This window comes from Echinops telfairi, unplaced genomic scaffold, assembly GCF_000313985.2.
Source record: "Echinops telfairi isolate 266 unplaced genomic scaffold, ASM31398v2 ScPeMD7_70;HRSCAF=299, whole genome shotgun sequence".
Taxonomy (NCBI): Eukaryota; Metazoa; Chordata; class Mammalia; order Afrosoricida; family Tenrecidae; genus Echinops; species Echinops telfairi.
The window spans coordinates 9,790,180-9,800,559 of NW_022103968.1; the positions used below are offsets into that span (position 1 = coordinate 9,790,180).

At 40.9% G+C, this 10,380-nt stretch overlaps 1 non-coding gene across 1 annotated transcript; it reads left to right on the forward strand.

The window, feature by feature from the left end:
- Positions 1 to 424: 424 nt before the first annotated feature.
- LOC115870044 lies at positions 425 to 588 on the forward strand. Its single transcript, XR_004046513.1, has one exon. It is a non-coding gene; the product is annotated as a U1 spliceosomal RNA (small nuclear RNA).
- Positions 589 to 10,380: the final 9,792 nt, after the last annotated feature.

The window sequence follows — 10,380 nt, forward strand, 5'->3', positions numbered from 1 at the left end:
CCAAGGTCAGGTAACTGAAAATATGCTGATGTATTCTCCTCAAAATCTCACAACTCTTCCCCCTGTCCCAAGACAGCTATGGGAAGTCACTGTCCCAGGGTTATAATTAGCTTTCAAAACATCATCTACAAATTTTCTGTTTCATTGGGGTTTCTTAAGCATTCTTCCTGAGTTGTTTGCCATTGGCATTAATTTTCAAGGAATAAGAATAATTACAAGATAAGATATTGACTCCACTGTCATCATATATTCTTATTGTATGAAGCAGGAGTTAGCGTCCTCACATTACAGATAGGATCCAAGCAAGCGGCCCTTTAGGAGGGTTGTGGTCACAGAAAGAAAAAGCTAGTCAAGTAGCAATTATTTTATGCCTTTTAGCACACCAGTACTTTTTATTCTAAGGAATAGATATGAAAATTCAGTCATACTTACCTGGCAGGGGAGACACCATGATGAAAAAGGTGGTTTTCCCAGGGCGAGGTGCATCCATTGCTCTCCGGATGTGCTGACCCCTGCGATTTCCCCAAATGTGGGAAACTCGACTGTATCATTTGTGGTAGTGGGGGCCTGCGTTCGTGGTCTCCCCTGAGGAAAACAAAGAAAATTCAGTCATTTTCGCTCATCTAAATTCGATCTCCAAATTCGTAGTCAAAATAGCTAGTCTATTCATTCCCGGGGAGAAAGACCAGGTTTTCTCCTCCGGTAAAGAGTTACTGCCTCAGAAACTCACAGGGGTAGTTGGACCCCATCTTATACGGTCCCTAGAAGTAGCCATCAACTTGATTTTATGTATTCCTGGGAGGGGGGGAGGTGAAAATTACTGTCCCGGCATAAGGTGTGTCTTGTAGAAACACTACTAGATGAAACATGGAAATTTCCATTCTTATAGGTAAAAATGGATGGATGCTGATGATTTCCTATGAGTCGTTCTCACACATTATGCTAGCATGATATGATTTAGAAGTGTCAGTCATTCAGTAATGAACTAGAATGATGACCCTCGAAAGCGTCGTCTTTGGAATGGTCAGTCATGTAGACTGACTCTTGCCCATAGGTGGCAGGTACTATCAGGTATAGCAGGTGGGACCTTGCTAACAGCCTCTGAGGCCCGAGTCCAGGGAGAAAGAATGAGCTAAAGACAGATCGAGTCAGCCCCAGTTTACCCAGCTTGGGCCTCTGCACAGATTAGTCTTATGCAGCTTTATACGCTCCCAGGGCAAACGATCTCCTTCTTGGGGCTTATCAATAAATTCACCCAGCCTTGGCTTCTAGGGTGGCCTCGCTCCCTGGGTCACTGCTTTGCAAACCCTGGTGGCAGCTCTCCTCTTTCACATGGGTTCCCATGAGAGGCCTCTTCTATGGCATTGTCACAAGTCGGGGAGACAGAACAGAGTAATACTGATTCTGAAGTCGAGCTTTTATCCAAGACCAAACCCACTTTCCAAGCAGTAAGATAAAGATTTGTAACTCCCGTGTCAAAGTTCTTGGTGGGAATTAAACAAGAAACCAGGCAGGAAAAGTTTTTTGTGTGGAGAATAATCACTAGTTTTTGTAGAGTGTTCTAACCTTTCTATTGTGTCCATGACAACAGATTCCCCCCAAAAATTGAACCTTGCTTTCTAAACTATGGGCCATTGTCAGGAATGGGGCAGCAGGGAAGGTAAAATGTCGCACAGAATCGCCTTGTCATTGAAAGGATTAAAAATCCATTGCCATCAAGTCAATTCTGATTCAGAGCAACCCTACAGGACGGACTAGAACTGCCCCAGGGGGGGTCGTAAGCTTCAGAGAAGCAGACGGCCACATCTCTGTTCCACAGAGTGGCTTGTGGGCTCACACCACTCTGGACTTCCTGTTGCCAGCCAAGCGCTTAACATTGCGCCACCAGGGCTCCTTTTCAAAAGATTAGGCAGAGCTGTATCCACAGAAATATAGAGATCACTCACACACATGGATTTTTCTAGTATTTGGTGTAGTTGCTTGTGTATATGCATAAACACATAGACACACACAATTAGAGATTGAACAGTGAACACTTGAAAGTGGTTCTCCATGGGGCAAGGAAAGTATCAGGTGGTTAGAAAAGAAAGTATCCTTGTGTTTGTGTCTTTTTCAAGGAACAATTCTAAGCATGGGGGATTATGAATTTTAATAGGTAAAAGACATATCAATTTATTGGATTGTGGAATTTCTTAGCCCCTGATTTGAACAAAGTTTTAAATAATTATATGGCAATGTAAACTCTATGCTCTGGGCATTTGCTGATAAGAAATAATTGTAATTTCAGGAAATATGACAATGGCATTTGGGATTTGGTTTTTTAAACCCATAGCTATACCGAAATACTTACTTCCAAAATAATCCAGTGACAGGTAGAGATGAAACAAGATGACCTGGTGCTTGTTGAAGCTGAGTGATACTACTTGTTAGGGTACAGATATAGTAGAGCTATAGGGTTTTCTCTACCTTTGTAGAGGTTCAAAACTTTTTTTTTTACACTGAAATATATTTTATTAATAAAGAATGTTGAGATGAGCAAACTAATTTAAATATAAAATGTTTTAAAACTTAACACTAAAACAGATTTGACAATCATATTCACAATTACCGGAGTTTATAGAACATTTAATTAATATACAATGGGAGGGAAAGGAGGAATAAATAGAGGAAATATTAATTAAAGGTTCGAAACTTTTTATAGAAACAAGTTACTATAAACAGAGAAGTCCTGCCTCTTTTTGGCATTGGTAGACCTGGCATTCCTTGGATCCTTGGTGTTCTGCATATGGTATGGCACCTCTCTGCCCCTATCTGGGCTTCTTACTTGCCTGTTTCATTTCCTTTATATCTCGAAAAAGATGAACTAAGACATACCCTGCACTAATTTGGTCTCATTGCATACCTAAGAAATTACATTCCCAAATAGGATCATGACTACGACATGGATGAGAATATCAACACATTTTTATGGTGGGTGGGGTGAGAGAGACCACAATTTAAGTCATAACATATGGATAATATAGTATGGCCCAAAGTGAACTCTCAATGAGCTCTGCTCTCGTGGCTCCATTGGCCTTGCCTATGCCACGCTCGTATTCCATAAAAGGCAGCTGTGGGTTCTCCACAGCTATAGCCATCTCTCTTTGGATGCACAAGAAGAGCCACAAACCCCGTGTGCCTGAAACTGAATCCCTCCATTTGGCTGAATGAATTAACAAGGATGATATTGGCCTACGTATCCTTTGAACATAGTGGATTATTCCTTAATGCTGGGCTTTTCATAATTGTCAGGCATGTTCCAGTTCCCTAATTGCAGTTGCTCAGAGCTTAGACCTGATTTAAGCACAAATTCATCATGAATTTGATGATTTATAGATTTTGTAACCAACTATAATTAGCCACCCCAAGCATCTCTACCACCGTGGCTATTGCTATTGGAACTTTTCCATTGGAGAATTTCCATAATATCCATCCTCTACCTGAAGAGATGCTATTTTCTAGAACCTGATCTTCCACAAGAAGTGAACTTCCAGATTCTCTTCAATGCAATAACAAAGAATTCTTTGACTTCACAATGCCTTGGCTATTATTTGGTACTTCATACTGAAGAGAGCAATAACTTACTCTTTGAGTCTTTAACTATTTTGTGTCCATTTTCATAAGATTCAAACTATATTCATAATAACCCTACCAGAGGTTTTTCTCAAGATAAATTAACCATTCAGTGATTAAGAGGGAGTAGGAGGGTGGAAGATGGCAACATCTCACAAGAGTGTTTTATAGACAACATCTTTGAAATCTGAAAACGTATCAGGAGCCTTGCTGAGCACAGTGCCTCAAATGTCTCCTAATGGATCTTATAATAGTAATAATTTCTCCGCCACTGTTGAGTAATGCATACCTTTCCAAGTCCTGGGGAATAAATAGCAGGTTTCTCATATGTGCACTTTCTAAAATTTGTTTCAGATCCATTAGCTCCTTGGCCAGTGAAATACATTTCTTTCTAGAGAGATGCGGACACTGTAATTTTGCTGCACCATTAACTCACCAGGGAACATATTGGCTATGTCTCTCCATATTAGCCTTTTGTTCTCTTTCTGTGAGTATGTGCAACAAAAAAAAAACCCTAGATCATGCACTTGCTGTGCACTGAGCTTCTCCTAGGTGAGGTTTTTATGGCTAAGGGAAGCATTAGAGTTATACATCAACACGTGTGAGAGCTGGAAAGTGTACAAGCAATCTAGTTCATCACCCCTTTTGTTCTAGATGTGGAAAAATGGGGTACAGAGAGCTTCAGTATCTTTCCCAAAACAATAAGATTGGTCAAGGATAAAACCAGGGAGTCATGCCTTCAGATTTCTATTCAGAACTCCTTGTCCCCCACAATGGAACTCTGACGTCCTTCAAACTATTAAAATTAAATGATTGCCTGGTCTTTGGCAAGCAGACTTTTCTTCACACTCTTCAGGGCCTGAATGAGAAAGCAATAAAAAGTTTACAAAACCCATCTCAAAGCTCCATTTACATGAGGAACAGTTCACTGCCCCGCAAAGGATCTGTTCATTATGAAGCCAGTTGACTTTGACTTGTGACAAACGCATGGGTGTCGGAGTAAAACTGAGCTCCATAAAATTTTTCATCACTATTATTTTTTGTTGTTGCTTTTTATGTAGATTACCAAAAGAAGAAAGAATTAGTCAACATTCAACCATTTCAAGAGGTAAAGTGTGATAAGAATCAATGGTATAGAAGTAGGAACTGAAGAACAAGCTCTACTGAAAGCACTGGCCAAAAACAGGTTCCAGGAATTGACCAGTATGATTTGACACTTGTTTGAACAAATTGATGCAGTGCTAAAAGTACACCAAGAAATCTGGAAGAAGCTACTTGGCCAACCAAATGCAAGAGATCCACATTTATAGCCATGCAAGGTAACCCAAAGGAATGCAGAAATTACTGAATAATACTAGTACTATCCCAAGCAAGTAAAATTTCACGTAAGATAATTCAAACGTGATTGCAATAGTACTTGCACAGGGAGCTGCCAGACTGGAATGGAACACAGAATATAATTGCATTATAATCTTGTTTCCTTCAAGACAGATTTACTCATTCTTCTGGCAGTCCATGGCATCTCCAATATTCTTCACAACACCATAATTCAAATGTATCCATTCTCTGGTCTCATTGTTCAGTTGTCGCATGCATACGAGGGGATTGAAAATGCCATGGCTTGGGTGAATCCAGGATCTCTGTACCCACCTCCCCAACTAGTTGGGAGTTCCTGCAAGTACATTTAACACTCCTGGCACACCTGTGCCCAAGGAATGGGAAAATGGAGGAATTTATGAGTGGCTATGATATAAAGACTTTCCCACCCCACCCACTGGTGAAGATGCAGCAAGACAATGCTGAAAACCAGAGTGGGGAGAGAGGGGCAAATGTCTCCAGAAGAGGAGCCATCCAGTTACTGGTGCTGGATGTCCAACTACCTATTATGGATTTTGAACGCACTCTCATCAGTGTAAATTCAACTTCACTCATTTAATAACCCTAAGTCATAATTCAAAAGCCAATGTTGACTACATGTGTGCTTGAATTTCATGACTATGATCAATATAGCCACACTTGAAAAGTGTAAATGCCCGTTAGAAATGCCTTCGTGTTCTTAGTCAACATGGCGTAGAAAGGCTTTCCTAGAATTTATCATTCTGGTCCCCAAGGGTTTAAGTCCAATGGTAATATATGGAAAGCCACACATGGAAGAATTTGGCCGGGAGCCTGCCTCTTTTTTCCTCCTCTGCTTGCTTTGGTCTCTTATGCAGTAAAAGCAAAGGACCTGCCCTGGAGGCAGCTGCCCGACTGCCCCACTGTGCCAAGGAGACCTTAGAGCCCAGTAAACAAACACAACCTGCCAAGAATTGGACTGGAACGCCCCAGTTGAGAGCGCATCTCAGAATAATTTACACATTTGTTCTGTTGGCAGTATCATCATGGCACTAAACACAGAGGCCATTTATAACAAAAATCAAGGCATCTGGTTTGGATTTGCAAAATAATCACCCAAATCTAGACATCTCCACGTAAATCTATAAACTTTAATGAAATGTAATGTAGATCTTGTCTGGTGCTGCTTTATTAATAAAAATCACCACGGATACCCTTCTGTCCCTGTAGGAAGGTGAATATTATTAGCATAATCAATTGGACTAAGAGTAGATTCCAGAGACTGATAGAGATGGAGTGCACCCCAGACTGAATCTTCTGAAACCACAGCCAAGAATACTTTCATTGAGTTGTATTTACAGCCAGCAGGAACTCCTCGGTCTGCAGTAATATTGTTCAAGATGCTAATACTTGGAATGAATTCTGATATTTATTTCCGATGGTAATCTTTATATTTATCGATGCAAACCACATTTAATCCTTTAGATCCAAAACACTTCCCTGCTTTTAATATTTTCATTGAAACCATAGATTTTCAGAGGAAGAAGGTATTTTGAATGACATGAAAAAATATTTTTGAGATACTAAGGATTTGATGCAATTAGTGAAACATGTTGATACAATTAGTGGGATCTTGGATGAAAGCAAGAATACCAGAAAGATGTTTCCTTGTGCTTTATTGTCTATGCAAAGGCTTTCAACTGTGTGGACCATAACAAATGATGGATAGCCTTGAGAAGAATGAGAATTCCAGAACACTTCATTGTGCCCACGAGGAATTTTTACATGAGTCAAGAGGCAGTTGTGCAAGCAAAACAAGGGCATCTTGCATGGTTTAATGTCAGGGAAACCAGCCCCTAACATATCATCACAGGTCCGGTAGGTGCAATTGTACAGGGATAATAGTCATAGAGAGCATGAGAGATAGAAGAGAGATTGAAATAATGGAGTCAGACACATTTTATGGTAGCATGCTCACCTCAGCCTCACTCGGTGGTCCACGTGGAGAGAGAGATATTTATTGCTAACCAAGGCTTATATATTCTCTGGGGACATGCAAGCCCCCTAATTACAGGTGAAGACATACTCACAGGAAATGGTTGTGCTAGAGGTAATACAGTAATTGGCAGGGGGTGATCTAGAGGTATCCACATAATAGAAAGAGGAGGTAATGGGGGTACACATGTGACAAGATGGGCGGATTCTAGATTCAGGGAGGCAGCTTAATTTTGGATGTCTCGGAGCTGGTTTGACCTGTTCTCTGGCTCACTATAGAAACCATTATCCGTAGTTGGTGTAAACCCCACCTACAGGGACCAGACCTGATGGCCGCAAGCCTTTAGGGAGAAGTCACCCATTGTCCTTAAGAGCAGGGAGTGGGCTCCACCTGTACTGGGATCAGAGAGTTGTCTGGCAACTGACTGCCATCAGGGAGGATGTCGCCAAGCATCTGACCCCCCACCATGTGCTGACAAATAGCCTCTAATGTTTGGTATGTCTTTGGGGGAGACAAAGCTGGGGAAAAGTCTCTTTATAATCCCACAGTTTAAAATCAAGAAACGTGTGCTTAAGGATTGTATCTTCTCATCATACCTATTCAATCTAAATGTTAAGCAAATAATCCAAGAAGAATTATTATGGATTATATGAAGAAGAACGTGGTACCAAGATTGGAGAAAAGCTCATTAAAATGAGCAATATGCAGAACACCCAACCTTACCTGCTGAGAGTGAGAAATCCTTGAAGCACTCGCTGATGACGGTCAAGGATTTCAGCCCTCAGTATAGATGACAATTGATTTAACGATGACCAAAATCCTCACAACTGCAGTGATGGGTAACTTCATGATAACAGAGAGAAGATTAAAGTTTCGAGAATTTCTTCTTACTTGGATCCACAATCAATGCTCACGAAAGCAGTAGCGAAGACATCTAAAGACACCTGGCATGAGGTAAATCTGTTGCACAAGATCTCTTCAAAGTGCGGAAGAGCAAGGATGTTACTTTGAGAACTAAAGTGTGCCTGACCCGAGCCACGGTATTTTCAATCACTCGTATGTATGTAAAAGTTGAACACTGAATAAGGAAGATCAAAGAAGAATTGATGCATGTGAACTGTGGTGCTGGTGAAGGGTATTGAAAGTAGTACGGACTGACAAAAGAACACATTAGTCTGTCTTGGAAGAAGTACAGCCAGAATGCTCCTTAAAAGTAAAGACCTCATTTCACATACTTTGGACATGTCAGGAGAGACCAGTCCTTGGAAAAATATACCATGCTTGGTAAAGTGGAGGAGCAGCAAAAAAGAGTAAGACCCTCAACAAGATAGATGGACACGATGGCTGCAAGGCTGGGCTCAGCCATGATAACAATTGTGAGGATGAAGCAGGACCAGGTGGTGCTTTGTTCTGCTACAATCGTATCCCTATGAGTGAGAATAGACTCAACAGCACCTGATAGCAACAGGAGCGGGACACATAGGGCCCGAGGGGTCTTTGGTGCTGGATGGAGTTGGTTGGATGAGACCCATCTCTTCTGATTCACATAGTTATAAAGAAAGGCCCCCACCAAATGTCAGTACTCACTAAAATTGGGATGTCAGCTTCCCACTAAAACCCAGAACTAGAAAATGTAGGTGGACAATTTATAACCCAAGGGTCACAAAAGGGTTAAGTAGATGAACTATTTGATGCAAATATAAAGCTCTCTAGTTGCAATTTTCCTAATGTCTCTACCAGAATTTAAAGGATCCTGGTGCCATAATAAAAAGAAGCCCGGTAGGGCAGTCGCTGAATGCTCAATTGCTAACCAAAAGGTTTGAAGATCAAACCCACCAGCCTCTCCATGGGAGACAAATGTAGTAGTCTGCTTCTATAAACATTTACAGCCTTGAAAAACATATGAGGAGAGTTCAGTTGTGTCCTATACAGTCAATATGAGTTCAAATCAACTGAATAGCAATGAGCTTGAGGTGTTTTGTTTTGTTTTCTTACAGCCAGAAAAGGAAAATAGTGCAATACCATTCCATTTTACTTCTTAATTTTAAATGTGTTCTCTGCAAATACTGAACCCTCCTCTTTGTTTAATCTGATCAAATGATCTAAAATCAATGGCAAGGAGGGCGTAGAATGCCTGGTGGTGGGGTTTGATCAAGTGCAATATAGCCAAGAAGAATCAATGAAATCCGAAGGAAGGTTGAACATGATAGTAGGACAGGAGGAAAGTAAAAGGAAATAGAGGAAAGAACTAAGAGGCAAAGGACATTTATAGAGGTACCTATGTAAATATATTTATATATAACAATAAGGACATAGATCCATGTACATATATTTATATGTTAAGTATTAAAGTAGCTGACAGACGTTGGGCCTTTACTCAAGTACTCCCTCAAAGCAAGAACACTTTGTTCTAATAACCTGGCATTCTGTGATACTCACCTTTCCAAAATGATCACTGAAGACAAAATCGGTGCTTAAGCAAATGTGCTAAAGAAAGCTGAAGGTTACCGGCTATTAAAAGATATAGTGTCTGGGGTCTTAAAGGCTTGAAGATAAACAAGAGGCCATCTAGCTGGAAAGCAACAAAGCCCACATGGAAGAAGCACACCAACCTGTGTGATCATGAAGTGTTCATAGGATCAGGTATCAGAAGAGTCAAAACAAACAATCATATCGATGCAAATGAGTGGGGGTGAAGACCCAAAGCCCATCTGTAGACAATTGGGCCTCCCCTCACAGAAGGGTCACAAGGAAGGGATGAGCCAACCAGGATGCAGTATAGCACTGACAAACATATAACATTCCTCTAGTTCTTTAATGCTCCCCCCCACACACAACACTATGATGACCCCAGTTCTACCTTACAAATCCTGCTAGACCGGAGCAGGTACACTGGTACAGACAACAGCTCTCGACACACAGACTCCAGGAGACATAAACTCCTCGGAACAATAATAGGAGTAGCAATACCATGAGGGTAGGGGGAAGGGGAGGGTAAAAAAGGGGAACCGATCGAAATGATCGACATATAACACCCCCACCCCCACCCCCACCCAGGGTGATGAACAACAGAAATATGGGTGAAGGGAGACAGCCGATGGTATAAGATATGAAAATAATAATAATTTATCATTTATCAAGGGTTCATGAAGGAGGGAGGGTGAGGGAGGGAGGAAGGAAATGAGGAGCTGATACCAAGGGCTCAAGTAGAAAGAAAAAGTTTTGAAAAGGATGGTGGCAACAAATGTACAAATGTGCTTGACACTATGGATGTATGGATTGTGATAAGAGCTGTAAGAGCCCCCAATAAAATTATTTTTAAAGGTTTAAAACGTTTTAAAGTTTAAAAAGAAATAAATAAAAATAAAATCTGCAAGAGGAGCAATACCAAGGGCTCAAGTAGAAAGAAAATGTTTTGGAAATTTTGATGGTAACAT